Raw genomic sequence first — 10,091 nt, 5'->3', positions numbered from 1 at the left:
CCTTAGTAACTACCTGCTACCAGAGGGAGGCTGCCTGTTATCAGAAAGGTGCTTTTTCTCAGGTTGAGGCTTAGCCTCTGCACACAGCTATGCTGACCCCTGGGATTTCCCCAATTGCAGCGCCCTGGATAGCATAATTTGTCCTGGTCGGGTAAATTAGAGATTAACTATAAGAATAAAATAAAACAAAAAATATGAACTTTCTGCATGGGCCCAATCCTTAGTAGTATAGCTACCAAGCCCAACCCTTAGTAGAGTTGCTCAGAAGCAAGTTTAGTCCCAGTGAGAGTCATCTGTTTGAAGCGTGTGGAGGAGAGGGAAAGGCGCCAGAGAAGCAACAATGACCTTCCGTGAAAGGATTGACTTAATTATCAAAATGTGGGGATTGAAGGGCTGAAAGTGTATGTCAGTGGTGGGGTGCATTAATCCTTGAGTTTGATGTTCAACAGCAACAAAAAACAAAAGAAAGCATGAGCAAGAAACCCAGATGTTCTCTCCTGTCTATCCCTCCCAATCCCCACCCCAGGCAAAACCAATCAAAGCTCCCCTTGTGTTATCATGGGTATTTATGTATCTCTAGGAAGTGGAAGGGAACTCTTGCAGCGTGAGATGATTAACTCAGACTATAGCCATCTTTACTGTTCCATGTTGGGGACATGGGTGGCACTTAACATGATCATATTTAGACTCAAATCCAAGTGCGGACCTGAATGAGAGCAGCACCTCACCACCTTCATACAACAGATTCCATATTGAGCAGATACCAAGACAGACAAACTTGCCCCCAATGGATATGGGGTCCAAGATAAATGGACAAAGGGAATTCCAATAACCGTATGTTTAAAGCTTTACAAGAAATTAAGCAAACACTTTAATACTGTGTTCTTGAGCTAGGCACGACAGTTCTTACATAGAATCCTGGCACTGAAGAGGTTGGAGGCACAAGGATTGTTGAGAGTTCAAGACTAGCCTACGTTACAGAGTTAAGACCTTATCTTTAGAACAAAACCAAGAAGGAAAAGTTATGTTGCCCTCTCCTACTGTGTCTCGTGAAACAAATCTTTGAATAGCTTGGAGGCCCAGAGTCACATTCAAAACATTCTTTTGAGACAGGGTACTGTCTATGTAGCCCTGGTTGGCCAGGAAATCACTATGTAGCTGAGGCTGTCCTTGAACTTCCTAGTACTATGGCTAAGGGTATACACCATTATGGGACCACTAAATTCAAAGTTCTTGATGAATTTGATTCAGATATATGAAGGCATAGATGGATTTACCCTAGGCCTCATGGTCCCATCTGATTTCCTAACTTCCTTCCTTTCCACCCAGCTCTCACATCTCATGCCCAAGGAGTTTTCTCACTGGTAGTTATGTCTCCTTTAGAAGTTTGGACAGTGGCTTTGCATAGGTGATAAAATAGGGGTGAAGCTCTATAGTCAGAAATCTGTTCACTCTATATAGGCCAGGTGTGAACTAAATAAAGAGGGTGGCCTGTGGTTAGGTGTTTTGGTTCCTTCCGTCTAGTGGCTTTATGTTTTTGGAGGGGCTGGACTGATAGTGAGGTCCTTTAAGTGAGCCTACCAAGCCCTGGGGGATGGATGACAATATTTTATATTTAGACAGTTACGGTTTACATTTTTAACAGTGCCTTTTAAAAACCTGTGAGCATACTTCTTAATTGCTTGATTGTTTTTCAGAAACTTTTATAGATTCTAGGACAAATTTATTTTGTTTTGTTTTTCCTTTGAGGCTCTCTCACAGACTGACCTCAAGTTCATCATGAAGCCCAGGCTCACTTGGAACTCATAATGATTCTCTTGCTTCAGTCTCATGAATGCCAAGATTATAGTTGTGAACCACCATATTTGGTAACTGTAGTGCAATATTTTCTTTTAAATAAGGGCCTCACCACCAAGAGGTTGGGAAAGGATTTTTACCAATCCTAAATCTGATAGGGAACTAATATCCAATATATACAAAGAGCTCAAGAAGCTGGACTCCAGAAATTCAAATAACCCCATTAAAAATGGGGTTCAGAGCTAAACAAAGAATTCTCAACTGAGGAATACAGAATGGCTGAGAAGCACTTGAAAAAAATGTTCAACATCCTTAATCATCAGGGAAATGCAAATCAAAACAACCCTGAGATTCCACCTCACACCAGTCAGAATGGCTAAGATCAAAAATTCAGGTGACAGCAGATGCTGGTGAGGATGTGGAGAAAGAGGAACACTCCTCCACTGCTGATGGAATTGCAAGCTTGTACAACCACTCTGGAAGTCAGTCTGGAGGTTCCTCAGAAAATTGGACATAATACTACCAGAAGATCCAGCAATACCTCTCCTGGGCATATACCCAGAAGAATTTCCAACTGGTAATGAGATCACATGCTCTACTATGTTCATAACAGCCTTATTTATAATGGCCAGAAGCTGGAAAGAACCCAGATGTCCCTCAACAGTGGAATGGATAGAGAAAATGTTGTACATTTACTCAATGGAGTACTACTCATCTATTTAAAGCAATGGATTTATGAAATTCTTGGACAAATGGATATATCTGGAGGATATCATTCTTAGTGAGGTAACCCAATCACAAAAGAAGTCACTAGATATGCACTCACTGATAAGTGGATATTAGCCCAGAAACATAGAACACCCAAAATACAATTTGTAAAATACAAGAAAATCAAGAAGAGGGAAGACCAACGGGTGGATACTTCATTCCTTCTTAGAATAGGGAACAAAATACCCATGATAGGAGTTACAAAGTTTGGAGCTAGGACGAAAGGATGGACTATCCAGAGACTACCCCACCCGGGGATCCATCCCATAATCAGCCACCAAACGCAGACACTATTGCATATGCCAGAAAGATTTTGCTGAAGGGACCCTGATATAGCTGTCTCTTATGAGGCTATGCTAGTGCCTGGCAAATACAGAAGTAGATGCTCATAGTCATCTATAAGATGGAACACAGGCCTCCAATGGAGGAGCTAGAGAAAGCACTCAAGGAGCTGAAGGGGTCTGCAATCCTATAGGTGGAACAACAATATGAACTAACCAGTACCCCCAGAGCTCATATCTCTAGCTGCATATATAGCAGAAGATGGCCTAGTCGGCCATCACTGGGAAGAGAGGCCCCTTGGTGTGAGGAGCCGCCCTCACATTTGCCATTATAAGATGGCGCTGACAGCTGTGTTCTAAGTGGTAAACATAATCTGCACACGTGCAGGGGCAGTTTTCCCGCCATGTGTTCTGCCTTTCTCGTGATGACAACTGGGCCGATGGGCTGCAGCCAATCAGGGAGTAATACGTCCTAGGCGGAGGATAATTCTCCTTAAAAGGGACGGGGTTTTGCCATTCTTTCTCTTGCTTTCTTGTTCTTGTTCTTTTTCTTGCTTTCTCTTGCTCTGGCTCTTGCGCTCTTGCTCTCTGGCTCCTGAAGATGTAAGCAATAAAGCTTTTGCCGCAGAAGATTCCGGTTTGTTGTGTTCTTTCCTGGCCGGTCGCGAGAACGCGGGTAAGACCTTGGTATTGCAAACTTTATATACCCCAGTACAGGGGAATGCCAGGGCCAAGAAGCAGGAGTGGGTGGGTAGGGGAGCAGGGCGGAGGGAGAGTATAGGGAACTTTGGGGATAGCATTTGAAATGTATATAAAGAAAATATCTAATAAAAAAATAAAAATAAGGGCCCCACTATGTAACTCTGGCTGGTCTCGAACTCACTATGTAGACCAGGGTAGTCTAGAAATCATAGAGATCTGTCCGTGTCCCCAGTGCTGGGATTAAAGGTGTGTGTCCCCAGGTTCTGACCTCTAGTGTAACTTTTGTTTTGAAACATCATGCAATGTTACTATACTCTTGCAACCATTCTGATTTCTGCTCCCTTAGATTTGTAAAAGGACTTGATTTCTTAGGGCCACAAGGTACAGCCTGGTTTTGGATCTTCATGAGCCTTTTTTCCATGTGGGGAGATACCAAGACAACTTATGGACAATAAAAGGCTGTGTTTATAAGTTTCCATTGACGAGCACTCAACCAACATGCACGTAAACACAATCGCACATATATCACACGGTAGGGGCATGCTCACAAAGACTGGATCAGTAATTTTAAGGCTTTTAATGTGGGCACATCTTTAGTTCAGATGGCTTTAATTCAGAATGGCTTACCCTCAGAAGGCCAATCTTAAAATCCAGCTAATAGCAAGTAATTTAGCTAGGTTGTGTCTAAGTGCTTTACGCACCTCCTTGCCCCACTCTCCCACTTCAATTCTGTATTGTAATCATCAATGTACACAGCAGAAGTTGAATCCATTTTTCAGAAGGTGATGGGGTTCATTGCTAATAGTATGGCCCATGGGCACCTCTTGCAGTTTTGAGTTACCAGACAAGGTTTGGCCCATAGGATTCTTCAAAATACTGTGGCCACCTTAGCAAAGTCCTGTTTATTCTTGGTACTTTTTGTTGTTAACTCTCAATCAACACAAAAGGTGCTGAGACCCATATATACTTCTTGTTTGATAGAAGCCAACTGTCTTAGTCAGGGTTTCTATTCCTGCACAAACATCATGACCAAGAAGCAAGTTGGGGAGGAAAGGGTTTTTTCAGCTTACTCTTCCACATTGCTGTTCATCACCAAAGGAAGTCAGGACTGGAACTCAAGCAGGTCAGGAAGCAGGAGCTGATGCAGAGACCATGGAGGGATGTTCTTTACTGGCTTGCTCAGCCTGCTCTCTTATAGAGCCAAGACTACCAGCCCAGAGATGGTCCCACCCACAAGGGGCCTTTCCCCCTTGATCACTAATTGAGAAAATGCCTTACAGTTGTATCATGGAGGCATTTCCTCAACTGAAGCTCCTTTTTCTCTGATAACTCCAGCTGTGTCAAGTTGACACAAAACTAGCCAGTACACCAACTAAGCAGGCAAAGGGTAAGACAGTCAGCCTTTTCAACCTTTGTACTCATTATTCTAAGACTTCCTCATTGTTCACCAATCCAACAGCATCTTCAAGTTTTTGTGCATTCAATTCATGTGTTTCTGAAGCATGCATGTTTAAATTACTAAAAGGCAGATTTAGAAAAGCAATTCATTGTTAAAGATCCCTCAGGATGCATCTTATTTAACTATGAACCAGATGTCTCATTTTCCCAGTAGGAAATAGACTTTGAACTTGGAAAGTTCACATTCTATTTTCTACTCATCTAAACCCAGTGAGAGGATTTCCAAATTGGTCAAGTGAGCCTCTTCTATCCCAAAGCAATAGAGCATGCTTTGTATTGTATGGGCTGTCACTGGTATTGGCTTGTGACTCTGAAACTAGTGTTTTGCTTCAAATGCACCATACAAATTTAGTTAAGACCTCCAGGAAGTTACACATTTCAGGAGGTTTTGTTTCCCAATCAGTGGAGGAGAATCATGCCTTGCCTACCATGTCACATGAGAGAAAAGACATAGACAGGGCTTTAAGCTTGAAGAACAAATGACAATTCGAATTCCAAAGTGGTTTTGCACTATATAATCAGACTTTTTCATTTTGAAGCCTAATGATGTTGAGTCTTCTTTAATTCAGTGATATTCGACATGTTCCCAAAGATTACTGTAAAATATGAAGGACCTCTAGAAAGACTACTCTGTCTGGCCAGTAAGATCTCCGGTAGCATCTTAGCAGACACTCACAGGACCTCTACTTGAGTACTACATGCACAGGGGGTTTTACTATGAAGTGAAGAGTCACTGTCTTTATTGAATCGCATTTGTCAAAGTCTTTCTGAGATGGAGCCAAAAGCAGCATCTATCCAACTTCTGCTGTTCTGCTGTTTCCAGTTCTATCCTCTAGAGTCCCAGAGTTCAGGGGTGTGCATTCTTCCACTGAAGGGCTCTCCAGATAGTTGAAGACAGCTCTCATCATGTCTCTCCTTCTCCAGAGGAGTTATTTTCTTTAGTATCACATTCCACATCCATCCCCCACTGCCAATCTTAGAAGCTCCCGATGCCCTGAGCATGTGCCCTGATATCCCCAAGAGGAGCTCAGGAATCTCTTCCCAACCATACCACACACAAGGTTTTGGCCAGAGAAGCTCAGGAGGTGAAGCACCCAGCTGGCTCTCCTTCAGCACTCTGTCAAGTGCCCTGGAGGGTCTGGGAGGTTTTGTTTTCATAACTTGCATTCTTTTTGAACCATATAGATTCTTGGAAAGTCTTGGAATGTCTCTGAAGAAAGAAAAACTGATCATAGCAAGCATTAAACAAAAAAGCCAAGTTGAAAACCAAATAATTTCCAAGTTATTTTGTGCAAGTAAAAGTCTAGTTCTATCCCAAAAGTTTGCAAGGCTCCACACATTTATTTTCTAGGTGAAACTAAAGCTCAGATAAATGTAGCTATTTTCTCCAAGTCAGAGAGTGAGGATGAAGAAGCCCTCGGTTCATCAGGTCCCCCTTCTACTGTGCCAATGATATGGTCAACATTATGTATGACTCCTCTGCAGGGATGCTACTGTGGGAAGACCTAGTAAGGCATCCAGCTCCACTTGCCTTTAGTTGATTTTTAAAAGCCATTGCTTTGTGGAAAGTTGAAAAGGCTAAACTATGTGATATTGGCCTCCCACTGGCGTTTCTGGGGATTAGTCTTCTAACTGAAGCCCTCTAAAGTGGAAAGTAGCAATTCACTGCCTTGTGATTTGCCTTTCAGTGATCTCCCTGTCCTTGGGGAAGGGGTTTGGCAGGGCTGGGGATGGTGAGGTTACATTTTCTTTTAATCTCCCCTATCCTCCAGGGGGAAGTAGCTTTCCATTTTATCCTTTCCCATTCTCAAGGAAAAGGATGCCTTTGTATCTTAACAATAAAAGACACACGTCATTAAATAGTTCTAATCAGTAACTTTAGATTGGGAGAACTTAAGCAGTATTAGTTCCTTTTCTGTTGCTGTGATAAAATGTCATGAATCAAGGCGATTTAAGGAAGGAAAAGTTAATTTGGACTGCTCCTAATGATAGGAGTGTTTCTCCAGGAACATACTTCCTTCAGCAAGATCATATCTAAAGTTGCACAATAGCTTCCAAACAGGGCCACCAGAGTGGGGACCAAGTGTTCAAACACCTGAGTCTATAGAGGACATTCTCATTTAAATCCAGACTTCCTAATGACCCGCAGGCAGGGAGCAGCAGCAGTCAGAGTAGGCTTTTGCCTCTCTACAACTCATGTTTACAATTGCAAAAGAACGTTGCTTTTGTTGCTTTTGTTGGCCAAAACCTACGACTTTGGTTTGAGGACTTGCTGTTTTGTTTTTGAGAAGAGGTCTTATGTATTCAAGACTGGCCTCAACCGTGCTATGGAAGAGAGGATGCTCTTGAATTTCTAATATTCCTCCATCTCTGGAGTGCTGAGATGACATGCATGTACCACCATCCTCAATTTATGTGGTTCTGGGGCTTGGTCCTAGGACTTCTTGCATATTAAGCATGTATTCTACCAACTGTGTAACGTTGCCAGCCCTCCCCACACCTCTCGGGCTGACTGAATAAGTCTTTTTCCTTTCCTTTATCTTTGTCCTGGAGTCTTTGACCTTTTAAATGAGAAACAACACCCTTGAATTCACAGCTGTCATGAAAGGTTGGGACAGGTCTCATTCTAAACCCATCTACTCCCTCCTCTTGGGCCTCAGAGGTTGCTTTCCTCTGGAGAAACCTCAAGGGCTTTCTCACTTTCCTGAGTCCCGGGGATCAATCCTGGGTGTTCCTGTATCTCTCTGCCCCCTTAATGCTCCACTGTCATCACCTTAAACCACTCTAAAATTGGGCTAACAAGATGCCTTAGCAGGTAAGGACATTAGCTGCAAAGCATTATGACCTGGGTTTGATTTCCTGAAGTCACATTGTGGAAGGAGAGAACTGACTTTAACAAGTTGTCCTCCTATATCCACATACGTGCTGTGGCATGTGTTCCTATCACAGAATGAATGAATTAATGTAAACAAATACTTTAAGTTTAAATAGAATAGTCTAAATTTTCATTATTTTTTTTTCATGCTACAAAATCTATAGGCAGTCTGACAAGGCCAGGATTCCTCTTAATGCCTAGATAAAGAGAGATTCTCCTCAGGGCCTTAGTTTTAGAGAAGACAACCACTGCTATGGTGGTAAAATGTTTAACATAAGGCTTTCTGAGGCAAAAGAGAATCAATTTATAGTATTTGCTAAATCCCACCTCAACTAGTGTTACACAATCAATGTGATATCACCAAAATCACATGGGGAAAATATGTCCCTAGTTCTTGTCATAAACTTGGATAAGCTCAAACACCAAATTAATTAATAAGTGGACACATGGTTATTTCCATCTCCTAAACATCTTCCTTCCTTCCTTCCTTCCTTCCTTCCTTCCTTCCTTCCTTCCTTCCTTCCTTCCTTCCTTTCCTCCTCCTCCTCCTCCTCCTCCTCCTCCTCCTCCTCCTCCTCCTCCTCCTCCTCTTCTTCTTCTTCTTCTCTCTCTCTCTCTCTCTCTCTCTCTCTCTCTCTCTCTCTCTTTGGAGACATGGTCTCACCATGTAGTCCTGTTTGATCTGGAACTCATGTAGACCAAGCTGACCTCAAACTCACAAAGATCTGCCTCCCAAGTACAGGAATTAAAGGTACATACTACAATGCCTAGTTATATGAATCACAAGTCATATTTAAGGGAAAATCTTTTTCATATCTTCTCATCTGTTTTTTCCCTCCTGCAACAACAGTGATAAAATGTCAAACTGTTGAGTGGTGTCTGAGTTTTGTGATTGGTGATATTTAAAAAAAACATGTATGTCTTTCTGTTATTCATCATGCAAACATCTTCATCCTATCAAATGAACACCAAGATACACACAGTCATGATTAAATTTGAGTGGTAATATTTTTTTAAAAGAAGAATATAAAGACAGGATAGACAGCTCATGTCTGTAATTCTAGCCCACAGGAGGTTAAAGAAAGAGGAACATGAGTCATGAGCTAGCCTGGTCTATGCAGTGATGTCCTGTTCTCACAACAATGATTAAAAACTACAAAAAAATCAAAATTATTATAAAATCATTTGAGAACAGAAAGGCAATATATTTTTAAAATAAAAACAGTGAAGGGTTGGCAAATTATGGCCCACAATGATATTTTTGTAAATATAATTTTATTAAAACCCAACCATACCTGTATTTTCACACACTGTGTGCCGTGGCTTTTGTGCTCTACGGCAGAGCAGTTCATATGACTCTGATCATATGAACTGCAAATCTTTCCATTTTTTTTATTCTCTAACCCCTTAACAGATAAAGTTTGCTGATCTCTGATATAGATCATAATTTAAATGTCTACAAGCCATGCGAAAAATATGGATTATATAAAATAAAGAGATTTTAGGCAACTATGAAAAATTTTACAGACTCTGTGCAAAATAATTCCTGAATTATGTATGTCTTTCTGTTATTCATCATGCAAACATCTTCATCCTATCAAAAGAACACCCAGACACACACAGTAATAACTAAATTTAGTCATCTTTCATGTTGTGCTGACTTTGAATATTATTAAACTATCACTTTACACTTACTTAATGATTATGCTTTTATGAAAATTTACTTGCCAAAATAGGGGAGAATGTTTTATATAGAAGTTTATTGCCTTCACGTATAATTTTTATTCATTAGGCCCATGACCTCTGTTCCTCTGTTTGCATTCTGCATAGGGCTCCTCACTTATGGGGAGCTAGATGCCATGATTGCCCATAATAACAACAATGACTAGATACCAGAAACCATTTCAAATAATCCTTGAAATTTCTATTTGCAGTGATTTACGGTTAATGCAGAGACTCCTAACTGGTGAAAGTACTGAGAATATGTGAGTGTTGGTGATAAGCCCTAAACGGGGTGTGTATGTCATTACCTCCAAGGCCAAGGGAACATTTCAGAGAAGGGGCAGAAAGAATTTAAGAACTGAAGACTAGGGATTGTCTTAGTCAGGGTTTCTATTCCTGCACAAACATCATGACCAAGAAGCAAGTTGGGGAGGAAAGGGTTTATTCGACTTACACTTCCATACTGCTGTTCATCACCAAAGGAAGTC

The sequence above is a fragment of the Mus musculus genome, chromosome X (assembly GCF_000001635.26).
Source record: "Mus musculus strain C57BL/6J chromosome X, GRCm38.p6 C57BL/6J".
Classification (NCBI taxonomy): domain Eukaryota; kingdom Metazoa; phylum Chordata; class Mammalia; order Rodentia; family Muridae; genus Mus; species Mus musculus.
Note: the sequence above shows the minus strand (reverse complement) of the source record.